A 16,153-nucleotide genomic window follows, 5' to 3' on the forward strand; every position below is an offset into this window, starting at 1 on the left:
AAGCATTATCTATGAAATGTCATAAATAATCTACTTTATAGGCATGGCTTTGCTAAATCCAAGGAATGTAATGTGCAGCAATTCTAAAAGATGTATGGGAGTGAAGCTGTAACACAACAGAAAAAAATTATTAACATCATGATAAATATTTATGGTTGAATGCTAATGGTGTGTTATAATGAGCAAGTGCTTTCCTTGCTCTACCCTATCACTTATTCAGTGCACCCTTACACTTTGTAATGTTAGCAGCATGAGATCGTTATAACAGTCCTGTCCACAGTTCCCCATTTCTGCAGGGGGCAGAGACAATATTATTCATTCTTTGACATTAGCTGGTGCCTTGCATCTATACTATGCATTATACATTGCTTCCACGTTGATATAACAGCAAAAGGTGGTTAATAGAATCCAGAGTTCACATTGCACTTGAGAAGTTTTCCACCTTAAAAGTTGACGGAAGAGTTCATAATAAGTCCATAGTTGTTGCAAGTTATAACTTCAAAATATCAGTCAGTGATATTATATGTTTAGGTAACTCTAGAAATCAAGATTATCTTGCATAGTGAATCAGAAAGTGAAGAGTGGAATATGCTTATTTGACAAAAAGCTGTGAGTTATGCTAATTGTTGCACTATTCTCACCATGCACCTTCATTTTGAAAGCTGACATCCAAAAGGGAATCCTGGACATAAAATCAAATGCAATTTTGCATGGCCAAGACACTGTGAACTTCCAAAATGCAAGTGCATTACTGATCATGGCACCAACCTGAAGTTTTGTGTAATGGTTCTAACTTGAAATTTCATGCATCATTACAATAATTTTGTATGCTGACTGTAGTATTATGTCTTTGAATACTGTTAGCTTTGTTTATGCTATTACTTGGCAAAATGGATCCAGCAGATGATATTATCTTTGATTCTGTTTGTGAAGGAACCCCTGCCATGTCTTCTTTGCAGAGGCTTTTGCCAGTGGTTATCAGAAAGATGGGAACTGTGCAGCACTATAGACTCAGTGGCCACTTTAATAAGTACCTACTGTACCTAATAAAGTGTCCACTGAGTGTACGTTCATGGTCTTCTGTTGATGTAGCCCATCCATTTAAGTGTTTGACGTGTTGTGCATTCAGAGATGGTCTTCTGCACGCCATTGCTGTAACATGTGGTTATTTGAGTTAATGTCGCCCTCCTGTCAGCTTGAACCAGTCTGGCCATTCTCCTCTGACCTCTCTCATTAACAAGGCCTTTTCACCCACAGAACTGCCACTCACTGGATGTTTTTTTGTTTCTAGCAGCATTCACTGTAAACTCTAGAGACTGTTGTGCATGAAAATCCCAGGAGATTAGCAGGTTCCGAGACATTCAAGCCTCATTGTCTGGCACCAACAATCATTCCATAGTCAAAGTCACTTAGATCACATTTCTTCACCATTAATATGTTTGGTCTGAACAGCTGTATCTCTTGGCTATGTCTGCATGCTTTTATGCATAGAGTTGCTGCCACATGATTGGCTGATTAGATATTTGCATTAGCAGAAGGTGTATCCAATAAAGTGGCTAGTTAGTGTACGTACCAGCATTCTTTGCTGAAGGAGGTGCTGATCATGGTTGGTATCAGAAACTAGGCAAACCATACATCATGTCAACATATTCCACCTCTAGTTTGGTCTGTTCTTATTCTCTATGATTGTTGCGGAGGATAAAATGCGGCACTACATAACATTATCTATACCTAATGTTAACTTTCCAAACAGATTGTCAGCTACCCTTTTTTAACTTTCATTCAGACGTAGCAAGCATGTGGTTATTTCCTGACATGTTACATTTTGACTTGGCTTTACTCAATCCTTGGTACTTTCTTTTTCATATGAAGCATTAGAATTATGACCTAAAGGCTGATTGCATTGAAAAGTTCGCAGCAGATCAGGGTGCATTTGTTCTCTCCAAAGAGCAAATTCCTCAGGTTATTTTTCTTGGATGATTGAGACTGATTTCTGTGTGTGTTATTTGAACATCAAATAATGAGTAAATATACTGAAGATTACATTTGTTACAGTTTGTTCATTTATAAGTTTCTCTCACTTGGGAAAATGTTTTGACTTCAACAGCATCAACAATGATCTACAAATTGCTTCCTTTTTTAGAAAATAGTTGTATAGTAAAGTGTCTTTCTGTTACTGATCCATCAAAGCCTAATCTTCTAAAATCTTTGGCTTCTACTGTGGGAACAAGTACTTGTTTGAAGTGTTCTTCACCAACATAAAAACAGAATCCTCTAAATTTATGGGAAAAAACAATTTCAAATGAACATCAGAAGTTAATATTTGTGCAGCGATATTTTCTGTTTGTTTCTATTATTGTGGTGAATATAACTTCCTGTGTTGACTAAAAGTAGAAAAATGTATAAACCAAGACTGTAATTTAAAATCTACAATCTAAAATAATCTTCTGCTAACAAGATACAAATACTGTATTTGATACACCAGTTTAAGTACTCATATATCTGAAACTGGATTTGGTTTATAATTGTCACATGTAATGAGATACAGTGGAAAACAAGCCATCCATACAGATCCAACATGTCAGTCCATAGGTCTCCTCTTCTGACACAATGAGGCCACTCTCAAGTTGGAGGAGCAACACCTCATATTCCGTCAAGGCGGACTCCAACCTGACAGCATGAACATCAATTTCTCCTTCCCGTAATTTTTTCCTGTTTTTTTTCATTTCCCTTTTTCTTTTCCCCTCCCCTTTCCTTTTCTTTTATTCCCCAGTCTGACTCTTACCTTTTTACCTCACCTACCTACCACCTCCCCTTGGTGCCCTTTCTTTTTTCCTTTCTCCCATGGTCCACTCTCCTCCCCTTTCCTTCCTTCCCAGTCCTTTACCTTTTCCATCCACCTGGCTTCACCAATAACCTTCTAGTTTCCCCTGTGCCCACCTTCTTATTCTGGGTGTCTTCCTTCTTCCTTTCCAGTCCTGATGAAGGGTCTTGACCCGAAACATCAACTGTTTATTCATTTCCAGAGATGCTGCCTGACCTGCTGAGTTCCTCCAGCATTTTGTGTGTTTCATCCTTGCAGATCATTTTAAAATGTAAGTACACTGAGGTAGTATAAGGGAAAATAAATAAGAGAATGGAGGATATAATGTTACACACAAAAAATGCAGTAGGAACTCAGAAGGTCAGGCAATATCTATGGTGAGGAATACAAAAGGAATACTGAGGACATCTACACAAAACGTTGTTGTAGGAAAGCAGCATCCATTGTCAGAGATCTCCACCACCAAAGCCATGCTCTTTTCTTGCTGCTACCATCAGATAGCAGGTACAAGATCCTCAGGACTCGCACCACCAGGTTCAGGAACAGTTACCACCCCACAACCATCAGGCTCCTGAACAAAAGGGGATAACTGCACACACTTACCCATTCATTGAGATGTTCCCACATCCAATGATCTCACTTTAAGGACTCTTGTTATCTCATGTTCTCATTATTTATTGCTATTTATTTATATTTACATAGAACCATAGAACCATAGAAACTACAGCACAGAAACAGGCCTTTTGGCCCTTCTTGGCTGTGCCGAACCATTTACTGCCTAGTCCCACTGACCTGCACACAGACCATATCCCTCCCATTTGCAGATTTTGTTGTCTTCTGCACTCTGGTTGATCTTTCATTGATCCTGATATAGTTTCTATTCTATAGATTTGCTGAATATGCCTGCAGAAAAATGAATCTTATGGTTGTATATACAGTGATATATATGAACTTTGATCATAAAATTTACTTTGATCTTTGAACTTAAAGAGTCGACATTTCAGGCCGAGACCCTTCATAATGTAGTTGTTCTCCCTTTACAAAGAAAGTGCAATGCAGGCAGACAATAAGGTGCAAAGTCATAGTGAAATAGATTATGAAGTCAAGAGTTCATCCTTAACCTACAAGAGGTCTGTTCAAGAGTCTTAAAACAGTGGTATAGAAGCTGTCCTTGGTGCTTAAAGGTGGTCATATATAGTGCTGTTTGAAAAATTCACACATGTATAAATTTTCTTTCTATTTTTGTTTACTTATTTCTTAATTATCAAGGTTGTAATTTTCTCCATGTACTTACAAATACTTCAAATGTACCTTCTATATTCTCTTACTATTCAGAATTATATTATTACATATAAGAAAACCGTAGGTTTGCCAAACATTCCAATTATATTGTAGATATAGATGCAGCACAGAGCCCATGCAAAATGATGCAGGAGAACTTTGAAAATATCTTTTGAATGATTGATCTTAGATTAGATTAAAGGATTGTCATAACTTCATGGTCATAGGGCCTGTACTGTACTGTAGTGTTCTTTGAGTGATCTTACTGATATGTATGTGAAGGGGAGTTGTTTTATTTTGGGGAAACTTGTAATTTATGTTAACTACTCACTTCAACATTCTTTTTTTCTCTTGCTTCTAATTGTGAGCATCCTGTTACTTTTTTTTGCAGTCATCTGAATTTTTTGGTGCGCAGCTGTTATAATTTTCCTCAAAGTCATCCCTTTCCCTGTATTTTATTTAAAAAATATTAACTGTTATATTCAAGATTCAAGATTGTCTAATGTCATTTCCTGTATACAAGTGTAAGGAGAACAAAATAATTGTTACCTCAGATTCGATGCAGCACAAAAAAACACAAGAGATAAAAAACAGAATAATAATACTAAAAAAACTCACAATAAATGTAAATACGTAAGATAGCTTATAAACATTTATGTCCATAAATTGATGTTAGGCGAGCTCTTCCACCTCCTCTCTGTAGGCCGTCTCATCATCATTAGTGATGAGCCCAGCTAGTCTCATGTCATCAGCGCACTTGACAATGTGATGGCTCAGGTATTTGACTGTCCAGTCATGTGTGCGCAGAGTGTACAGCAATGGGCTCAGCACACAGTCCTGAGAGGCACCCATGTTGAGGATGAAGGAAAAGGAGGAGTGGTTGTGCATCCTGAGCACCTGACGTCTGTTGGTTAGGAAGTCCAGCACCCAGTTGCACAGTGGTTATTTCCACCGCTAACACTTGCAATGAGTTTTCCTAAAGTACTCAAAGTTACTTTAAAACCTTCTTATTTGTATAGCAATGTGCCTTAAAGATTCTGGTCTTTAGGGATATTAATTTCAGCATGAGAAATCATATAAACAAAGTAATCATCTTCAATGTACAAAAATGTAACTAACATTCAAGACTGAAGATTGTTTAATGGCATTTCCTGTCAACAAGTTAAAAATAAAATTCATTTGATTAATACAGTTCTTTTTACACATTAATAAGCTCTTAACTACTTCAACCATTCACTTTTTTTTTCTCAGAACTGCAGCTTTGATGGGCCTCTGCAGTGTGCCTATTCTCTTATCCTTGCCAAATCTCAATTAAAGTAGTTTTTTAAAATAAATTACAGGCTTTAGTTCATAGAGTAGCAGAGAGTCCCTTGTCACAGGGATCTGAGAACTGAAATTGTCCTAAAATTTTAACACTAATCCATTTACCTAGGTTCTTTTAACTAAATGATAAAATATAATAAAGACTTTAATGACTGTGGAACCAGAATAAAATGTGCATACGTGGTATTAACTGGAATAGTTGAGAGAGTGCTTTAAAGAATGAGGATTAGCAGTGGAGTTTGAAGTTTATGCTCGAATATTTTACTTCAGCTTTGTTACATATCTTAATATTTATCAAGTTTAAAGCCCAGTGGCAAGCAAGTTATTGTAAGCACTTGCTCCTTTATTACAGTTATAGTGCTCTAGGTTAATTGAGACATATTGGAACCAATGCATTTTGGCCCAATTAAGTGTCTGCTCCATAGTCATACTTTATTGATCACGGGGGAAATTGGTTTTCGTTACAGTTGCACCATAAATAATAAATAGTAATAGAACCATAAAGAGTTAAACAGTAATATGTAAAATATGCCAGTAAATTATGAAATAAGTCCAGGACCAGCCTATCGGCTCAGGGTGTCTGACCCTCCAAAGGAGGAGTTGTAAAGTTTGATGGCCACAGGCAGGAATGACTTCCTGTGACGCTCTATACTGCATCTCGGAGGAATGAGTCTCTGGCTGAATGTACTCCTGTGCCCACCCAGTAGATTATGTAGTGGATGGGAGACATTGACCAAGATGGCATGCAACTTAGACATCATCCTCTTTTCAGACACCACCGTGAGAGAGTCCAGTTCCATCCCCACAACATCACTGGCCTTATGAATGAGTTTGTTGATTCTGTTGGTGTCTGCTACCCTCAGCCTGCTGCCCCAGCACACAACAGCAAACATGATAGCACTGGCCACCATAGACTCGTAGAACATCCTCAGCATCGTCCGGCAGATGTTAAAGGACCTCAGTCTCCTCAGAAATAGAGACGGCTCTGACCCTTCTTGTAGACAGCCTCAGTGTTCTTAGACCAGTTCAGTTTATTGTCAATTCGTATCCCCAGGTATTTGTAATCCTCCACCATGTCCACACTGACCCCCTGGATGGAAACAGAGGTCACTGGTACCTTAGCTCTCCTCAGGTCTACCACCAGCTCCTTAGTCTTTTTCACATTAAGCTGCAGATAATTCTGCTCACACCATGTGACAAAGTTTCCTACCGTAGCCCTGTACTCAACCTCATCTCCCTTGCTGATATATCCAACTAGCTGAAGTTTCATGCAAATAGTTAAAAAGGTATATAAAACAAACTACCTTTTAATTGAGTAAAATATGATGTATTTAAATGAAATACAGAACAAGATAGAACATTACCATTACTACTACAGTACTATAAAACTGTGTATTGGTTCCTAATAGTTATTGATGGAAGAATTCATTCAATGTATGGTGCCATGTTGTTTTGATTGATTGTAAATGAACAAAATCTGTGCAGACACCTATTGCAGATAATAGTCTACCTTCATGCAATGGTGGTGACATTCTAATGTTCAAGATTATGGTTAATACTTTAAAATTCTTCATAGTTTCTAACTTGTTAAAGTAATGAAATTGTTTCATTTTCACTCCTGACTATATCTGGCAACTCCAAGCTCGAATGCTTGAAACAACAGTGAGCAAACCAGTTCTGAATTGTCTTATTGCTTATTTCTCACCAACTACCAGTGATAAAAGTCACTGTTTTTGAAAGTAAACACATGCAACTGACGCTATTTGAAAACTTTTTGCTATAAGCACTGTGTTTAATGGCCACACAAGTACACACAACTGATGCTAGTTAGAAATTGTTTGGCAACAGTCTGTCCCAATTAAGTGGCTTAGTGTCCCAAATATATGTAGGGAATCCCAATTATTTTCTCGATTAGTTTTTGTTCTAAAAGAGTTGTCCAAAATAGGGCCTGTATTGTGCTGTAGGTTTTCTATGTTTCCAATTAACCGGAATCCACTGATGAAGTGGAAATGCTGATGTTTTTAGACTTACGTTATTGGGATATGGAATACCATTTTAACCTCATCCTTTGTGATTACTTACCATGCAATATCTAATGCTCAAAAAGCCTTCTGAGACAAGATCTCTGAAGTTCATGACAGAGGTTTCCTCTTAATCTTCTGATCAGGTCAACCAAAAAAAATAAGATATGAGGTCAGAAGACATTCATATCACAATTTACCACAATGTCATTATGACAACCTTCTGTAACAGTCTTGACTCTGCTTTAACTTCTGTCAATTATTGCTAAAAGGTAATTTAATCTGACAGTGGCACAGTGTTGAAAGGCTTGCGGAGATGTCAAGAAGACGACCTTTCTGCTCCTGTTCAGCCAAAAGCCATTTTTAACAAGGAATCTAAGAACCATTGCAACTTCTATTGTACTTTGTTAATTAGTTATTGATTAGAAATAATGCACTACCAAATTTTCTGAGATTAGCTTAACGCCAGAAGGTTGTGCACTGACAGCTTGTTTCAGATAATCTTTATAATATATACACTTCTTTAATGAGATGTTACTTTTAAAGTTTTTTTATTCTGAAAACCAAATGGCAAGATGGAATTTTGAATCTCTTTAAAAATAATACTGGTAACTCTTCCTGTTTAAAAGGCTGACTTATTTTGCCGTTTTGGCCATAATACAGGGCCAATAAAAAAAATAATTTCTCAGGGTATCTCAACTTGAATGATATTCCTGATATTCCTTAGATGATTTACCTATGAGCTAACTAACCCCTGGTCCTGGTCATGGTCTTGGGTTTAGTTTAAACACCTCAAGCCACCTCAGGATGCACGTTTGATATCTGCACCTTGCTAGATGTAAGCTGATTCAACTCAATGCAAAATGTCATGTGAGTTTTGAGCTTCTAGGTCTTACTTTATTCTCCAAGAATACAGGTGAAACTTGACTTAAACTAATCTTTAGTCCACTGGGCACTAATTTCATTTTAAAATTTTGAAGCTGGTTTTATATGTGAAGGCCATTTGGCATTGGGATAATCCATAATCCTGGTAGTGATCTTTTGGGGTCGGTAGGGCAGAGGTCAATCAGATCTGACCCAAACCAATTGTGGTAAGTTATTAGTGACATTTATCTATAATTGTACAGGTGATGGTCAGCCTCTAATTCTTCACTTGTCTGCAGCAAATAGTGACAGGGATTAGCTGGAAGTTTTGGGATTAAAGTAACACTTACTTGTTGGGTGGTTCTCTGTGAAAATGAAGGCAATAGATGACAATACATTCTACACATTGCTGAAATTGCCCATTCATTAGAAATGGTGAGAACCTGAGTGTGGGCCAATCCCATAGAGTCATAGATCAATGCAACACAGATTCCAACCCTCCACCCCAATGAGACCAAATGTCCAAATTTCCACCCCTCTGATCCAAATTTCCTGTGTTTGGCTCCACCAATGCATGTACTTATTCAAGTACATTGTAAATGATGCTATTGTGTCTGCCTCAAGCAAATCTGGCAGCTCATCCCACATACTCACCACCCCCTGCGTGGAGAAGTTGTCCCTTGAGTCCCTTTTAAGTCTTTCCTTCTCTCTCTAAATCTATGTCCCATAGTTTTGGATGCCCCTACCCTAAGGGAAACACTGCTACCATCCACCTTACCTATGTCCTTTATAATCTTATGTAAGATCACCACTCACTCTCCTGTTCAACAAGGAATGAAGGCGTAACCTGGCCAGCCTCTCCCCGTAACTCAAGTCCTCTAATCCTGGCAACATTCTCAATATCTTTCTATTTTAACCATTTTTTTCCTATAACAGTGTGACCAAGGCTGTACACAGTACTGCCAAGTGTGGCCTCACCAAACACTCACAGAATTGAAACATAATGTCCCTATTCCTGTACTCAGTGCCCTGATGGTTGAAGACCAGCAAGCTAAGTGCATTTTTCCACCACTGTGTCTACCTCTGAACCGGCTTTCAATGGACAATGCACATGTTCTCATAGGTCCCTCTGTTCCATTACACTCCCTTGTGCCCTATCATTCAAAGCATGTCCATAAGACATAGGAGCAGATCAGGCCTTTTGGCCCATCGAGTCTGCTCCACCATTTCATCATGGCTGGATCCATTACTCCTTTCAGCCCAGTCTCCTGCCTTCTCCCCTTATCCTTTTGCGCCCTGACCAATCAAGAATCTATCAACCTCTGTCTTAAATATAAATACAGACTTGGCCTCCACAGATTCACCATTCTCTGGCTGAAGAAATCCCTCTTCATCTCCGTTCTGAAAGGACACTGCAGTATTCTGAGGCGGTGTCCTCTGGACTTAGACTCTCCCATCATAGGAAATATCCTCTCCACATCAACTCTATCAGGGCCTTTCACTATTCGATAGGTTTCAATGAAGTCACCACTCATTCTTCTGAATTCAAGTAAATACAGGCCCAGAACCATCACATGTTCTTCTTATGACAAGCCATTCAATCCTGGAATCATTTCGTGAACCTCCTTTGAACCCTTTCCAGTTTCAGCAAATCCTTTCTAAGATAAGGGGCCCAAAACTGCTCACAATACTCCAAGTGAGACCTCACCAGTGCTTTATAAAGTCTCAACATTATACTGCTCCCTGTTGCTATTGATGGTGAGGATTTACAAGTACCTGGGAGTGCACCTGGATGACAGACTTGAGTGGAGCACCAACACAGAAGCTGTGTCCAAGAAGGACCAGAGTCGCCTCTACTTCCTGAGGAGATTGAGGTCCTTTGGAGTATGCAGGCCTCTCCTTCACATGTTCTACCTGGCTGTTGTCACCAGTGTAATCTATGCAGTGGTGTGCTGGGGCAATAGCAACATTGCCAATAGGCTGAATAAACTGATTAGAAAGGCTGGCTCTGTTATAGGAATCAAACTTGACACACTGGAGGCTGAGTTGAACAAAGGAACCTACGGAAAATCCTGGCATTTCTGGAAATTGTTTCTCACTGTCTGCATGCCACCGTAGCTAAACAGAGGGGCACTTTTAGTAAAAGACTAAGACAACTATGCTGTTCCAAAGAGCACTATTTGAGGTTATTCTTACCCTCAGCCATTAGGCTCTATAATGAGTCAACCTATAGCTGGGGAAGTGATGAACTCCTCCTGTTATACTATTTGAGGTAACTTATTTTTTAATTCTTTTTTACTTCTGTTCTAATATTTGTATATCTTTGCACTTGTAATGCTACTGTGACTACAATTTCCTTTGGGATCAATAATGTATCTATCTATCTTTCATTTCTTCTACCAAGTGCATGACCATACACTTCCTGACACTGTATTCCATCTGCCACTTCTTTGCCCAATCTCCTAATCTGTCTAAATCCTTCTGTAGTCTTTACTTCCTTAAAGCTACCTGCCACTTCACCAATCTTCATATCGTCTGCAAGCTTTGCAACATAGCCATCAATTCCATCATCCAAATCATTGACGTATAATGTAAGAAGTCCTATACTGGTTTGATTCAGAGTGTATCACCTCAAAATTGTCTGTACTGAAATCCATTTGCCTCTCCTGAGCCCAGTTTCACTGATCAAGGTCCTTCTGTAATCTTAAATAATCTTCTTCACTATGAACAACACCTGCTAATTTCATGTCATCTGCAACTTACTCATCAAGCATTGTGTATTTGCATCCATATCATTTGTATAAATAATGAATAACAAGGACTCCAACACCAACAATGCAGCACTTCACTAGTCATTGACCTTTACTTAGAAAAACTAACTTCAGCTGCAGTACCACCTTCTGCTTATGTACGAGCTAATTTTGAATTGGCCTGCAGTAACTAGCTCACTCGGGATTCCATGGAACCTAAGCTTCTAGACCATCCTACCATACAGGATGTTGCTGAAGTCCAAATAAACAACATCCATAGTCTGATCTACTATTTTGGTTACCTCTTCAAAAACTCAAAATCTTTGTCAAGCATGACTTTCCATGACAAAACCACTCAGACTCCTCCTAATCAGACTTTGTCCAAATGCTGGTAGATCCTGTCCCTCAGAATCCCCTTTCATTACCTTCCCATTACTGATGTCAGGCTGACCAGCCTGCAGTTCCCTGGCTTGTATTTGCTAACCTTCTGAATGAGCAGAATAACATTAACCATCTTCTATTCTTTGAAACTTCATCAGTGGCTAACAATGAAGAAAAGAACTCTGCAATTGTCTTTGCAATTTCTTCACTACCCTCCCAAAAAACTCCGAGGAGGCACCCAGTCAGGTGCTGAGGATTTATTCACCTTAATGTGTTGAAAGGCTGCAGATACCTCCACTTGATAATATGAACGTACTCCAAAACATCTCCACTTGTTTCCATAATCATTTGAGCTACCATGATTTTCTCCTCAGTAGCAATGGGGAGGAATGTTTGTTAAAAACCACACCCATCACCTGTAGCCTGAGACACAGGCAGCTGTGATGATCTCTAAGAGGGCCTACTCGCTCCCTGGCCACCCTTTTACTCTTAATGTAGTCATAGAGCTTCTTAAGCTTTTCCCTAACATTACCTGCCGAATCCATCTCATAACCCCTTTATCTTCTAGATATCCCCCTTGGAAATAGAATTAGAATTGGACTTAGTGTATTATTGGGGCAGCAAGTCACGTGGAAGTAAGTGCTGTGCTTTACAGCACCAGCTGTAAAATTGGGGTTTGAATCCCCCTGTGACTGCGTGGGTTTCCTCTGGGGTGTTCTAATTTCCACCCACATTCCAAAAGTGTATGGTTAGGGTTAGTGAGTTGTGCATGCAGTTTTGAGGGTAGAAGCGTGGGACCAACTGCAGGCTGCTCAGCACAATCTTCACTGATTTGATTTGACACGAACTATGCATTTCACTTTTCAAGTTCCAGTGTATATACATGTGACAAATAAAAATAATCTTTTTCTTCTTTGTCACATGTATCAAGATACAGTGAAAAGATTGTTTTGCATACTGTTACATATAGAAAAAGGGAGCTAGGGCTTTACTCTTTGGAGAGAAGGAGGATGAGAGGAGACATGATAGAGGTGTACAAGATAATAAGAGGAATAGATAGAGTGGATAGCCAGTGCCTCTTCCCCAGGGCACCACTGCGCAATACAAGAGGACATGGCTTTAAAGTAAGGGGAGGGAAGTTCAAGGGGGATATTACAGGAAGTTTTTTTACTCAGAGAGTGGTTGGGGCGTGGAATGCACTGCCTGAGTCAGTGGTCGAGGCAGATACACTGGTGAAGTTCAAGAGACTACTAGACAGGTATATGGAGGAATTTAAGGTAGAGGCTTATATGAGAGGCAGGGTTTGAGAGTTGGCACAACATTGTGGGCCGATGGGCCTGTAATGTGCTGTACTATTCTATGTTCTATGTTCTAAAATAATATCACAGTGCATTGACGTAGAACAAGGTAGAAAAAAATAACAATGCAGAATAAAATGTAACAGTTACTGAGAAAGTGCATAGTGCAGGTAAACAATAAGGTGCAAAATCATAATGGATTAGATTGTGAGGCGAAAAGTCCATCTTATTGTACTAAGGAATCATTTAATAGTCTGATAACACCAGGGTAGGATCTGCCCTTCAGTCTGTTAGTACTACCCTTAATCTTTCTATAGTAATGCTTCTCCTGTACACTGTGAACCAATACCCAGATCATATTGTTTTTACTGACTAATTGGAAGGGCATATTCATTTTTGCCCTTTCCCTTACTACACATTTATTGGCCAGAATCATGGGAGTCAACTGTTAACCATTTGCTTTGAAGTGGTCTGTTGAAGACACATACAAAACATTTCAGGAACAGCTTCCCCTCCACCAATAGGTTTCTAAATGGACAATGAATCATGAACACTACTTCATGATCATTTTCTCCTCTCTTTTTGTACTACTTAAAGTTGATTTTTTTATATTTGTAATTTATTGCAATGTACTGCTGCTGCAAAATAGCAAATTTCATGACATATCCCAGTGATCTTGAACCTAATTCTGAAACCATTTAGATAACTAGTGGAGCATTTTAAGAACCACTATCCAAAGGAAAATAATGATGTAATGCTAATAAAGGAATGTGGAATAAAGGTGTTCCGTAGTGAGGAACAGCACTTTCACTACATCTATATCTGAAGTGCATTGGTTAGGAATCGGTAATTGCTAAACTTACTGGCTGCTGAGCCTATATATCCTGGGACAAACACTCCTGAGTTTGCAGCTTTCTGGAGCTTTAATCAAACAAGAAGGTGATCTCACTGGAGCAAGCAGGATTTTTCTGAAATAATTTAAATATTGTTCCAACACAATTTAATCTATTTTTTGGGTGTATTGCCAAAGCATCATATGCTAATTAGATAGCAAAATTGTTTGGGTACTGCTTATCTCCCTAGTATCAAAGTCAAAAATCAAATTTATTATCATATGCATAAGTACATCTCTGCACTGGTGCAATGGAAAACTTACTACCAGTAGCAACACAGGTGCATAGTGTTCACAGGGAAGGAGAAATTAACCATGTTATACACAATTTTTACAACATTGTTCCAGAAAAGCTGGCAAAGAACTGCCTTCTTAAACCACTGTATTCCTTATGATGAGGGTAACTGCATAGTTAAAATGAAGCAAAAAATAGGAAGTGAATCAGAATCGGGTTTATTATCACTAACATATGTTGTGGAATATGTTGTTTTGCACAAGTAGTACAGTGCAAGACATAAAAATCATCATAAGTTACAAAAATACATAAATAGTACAAACACGAATAACAAGGTAATGTTTATGGCTTCATGGACCATTAAGGAATGGGATAGAGGAAAGGAAGAACCTGTTTCTTAGACATTGAGTATGGGTCTTCAGGCTCCTGTACCCCCTCCCCGATGACAGTAATGCAAAGAGGTCATGTCCCAGATAGTGAGGATTTTCAATGACGTATACTTCCTTCTTGACTCTCGAAGATTTCTTCAAAGCCTGATTCTGCAATCTTCTGTAACTTCTTTCAGTTCTGCACTTTGGAGTACCAGTCTTTGATGTAACCAGCCAGAATGCTCTTTACTGGTTATCTGTAGAAATTTAAAAGAGTCTTTGGTGACATACCAAATCTCCTCAAACTCCTATTGAAATAGACCCTTTGGTGTGCTTCTTCGTAATTGCATCAGTGTGTGGGTCCAAGATATATCATTCAGGATGCTGACACCCAGAAACTTGAAACTACTCACTCTTTCCACCACAGACCCCTCAGAATTAGAAAGGCATGTGGCTTAGAGAAAATTTTAAATAATAATGTCTCTATGTGCCTGCTGTGATAGGAATTTTTCTAATATTTGAGGGAAGATGCTGAAGTGTTTATGATCTGCTGCAGCAGGTATATTGTGCAGCTGTGGTGCTTTGGATGTGGAGTGAGTGAATGATTGCTTGGTGGAATGTTTGCAAGTCAGGCTGCTTCATCCCAATTGGTGCAAAGCATATCAAGTGTTTTTGAAGCAGCAGTCATCCAGACAAATGGAGGGTGTTGCACTACACTCCTGAATCATGCCTTACAGACGCTGAAAAGGCTTGAAGATTCAAAGATGAGTCATTTCCTGTAAGATACTCGGCCTTACATCTTTCCCTACAACCACTGTATTGCACTGGATAATCTAGTTCCCATTCTGGTTACTGGATGTTGATGTTGATGAAGATCAGTAAGAGTAATGTTGACTAAAGTCAAGGGAGTGTGATTAATTGCTTGTTTTGCCACAGAAAGACAGTCACTTTGCTAGATTCATCACTGAACATGCAACTTATGACCTTTTGATAGAGGAGCCAGATGAAGATGACTGGAGGCCTGGCTGGCTGACGCCAATTGGAGCCTGAGAGTGATTGCAAAAATAAATGGATTGGACTGCTCTTACAGATGAAATTATCTTTTGATTCTGACATTGGGTCAGAGAAAGTTGAATCTTTGTGGGTGGAGTTAAGAAACTGCAAGGGTTAAAATTACCATTATGAGAATAATATATAGGCCTCCAAATAGTAGACAAGGTGTGGGGTTGAGATTGCAAAGGGAGCTGGAAAAAGCATGTAATAAGGGTAAAGACACAATTGTAATGGTGGACTTCAATATGCCAGGGGATTAGGAAAATCAGGTTGATGTCAGATCGCAAGAGAGGCAATTTGCTGAATGCCTACGAGATGGCTTTTTAGAGCAGCTTGTGCTTGAACCTACTTGGCAAAAGGCTATCTTAGATTTGGTGTTGTGTAATAACCCAGATCTTTTGAGGAAGCTTAATGTAAAGGAAGCCTTAGGAGGCAGTGATCATAATATGATTGAATTCATAATGCAGTTTGAGAGGGAGAAGCATAGTCACATGTATCAGTATTGCAATGGGATAAAGGGAATTACAGAGGCATGAGAGAGGAGCTTGCCCAGGTGGATTGGCGGAGGATACTGGCAGGGATGACCACAGAGCAGAAATGACTGAAGTTTCTGGAAATAGTTTACAAGTCGCAGGATAGACATATTCCACAGAAGAAGTTCTCAAATGGCAGATCAAGGCAACCGTGGCTGACAAGGGAAATTGTGGACTCCATAAAACCAAAGGAAAGGGCATATAAGGTCGCAAAAGAGAGTGGGAAGTTGAATGATTGGGAAGCTTTTAAAATCCAAAAAAGGCAACTAAAAAAGCTGTAAGATGGGAAAAGATGAATTATGAGGACAGACTAGCTAATAATATATAGAA

The 16,153-nt window shown here is 39.0% G+C and overlaps 1 protein-coding gene across 7 annotated transcripts in view; it reads left to right on the forward strand.

Annotated features, from left to right (window-relative positions):
• The window catches only part of arb2a (ARB2 cotranscriptional regulator A), a 547,284-nt gene that overhangs the window by 190,064 nt on the left and 341,067 nt on the right, over positions 1-16,153 (forward strand). The window lies entirely within an intron of this gene.

This window comes from Mobula hypostoma, chromosome 16 (genome assembly GCF_963921235.1).
Source record: "Mobula hypostoma chromosome 16, sMobHyp1.1, whole genome shotgun sequence".
NCBI classification, from domain to species: domain Eukaryota; kingdom Metazoa; phylum Chordata; class Chondrichthyes; order Myliobatiformes; family Myliobatidae; genus Mobula; species Mobula hypostoma.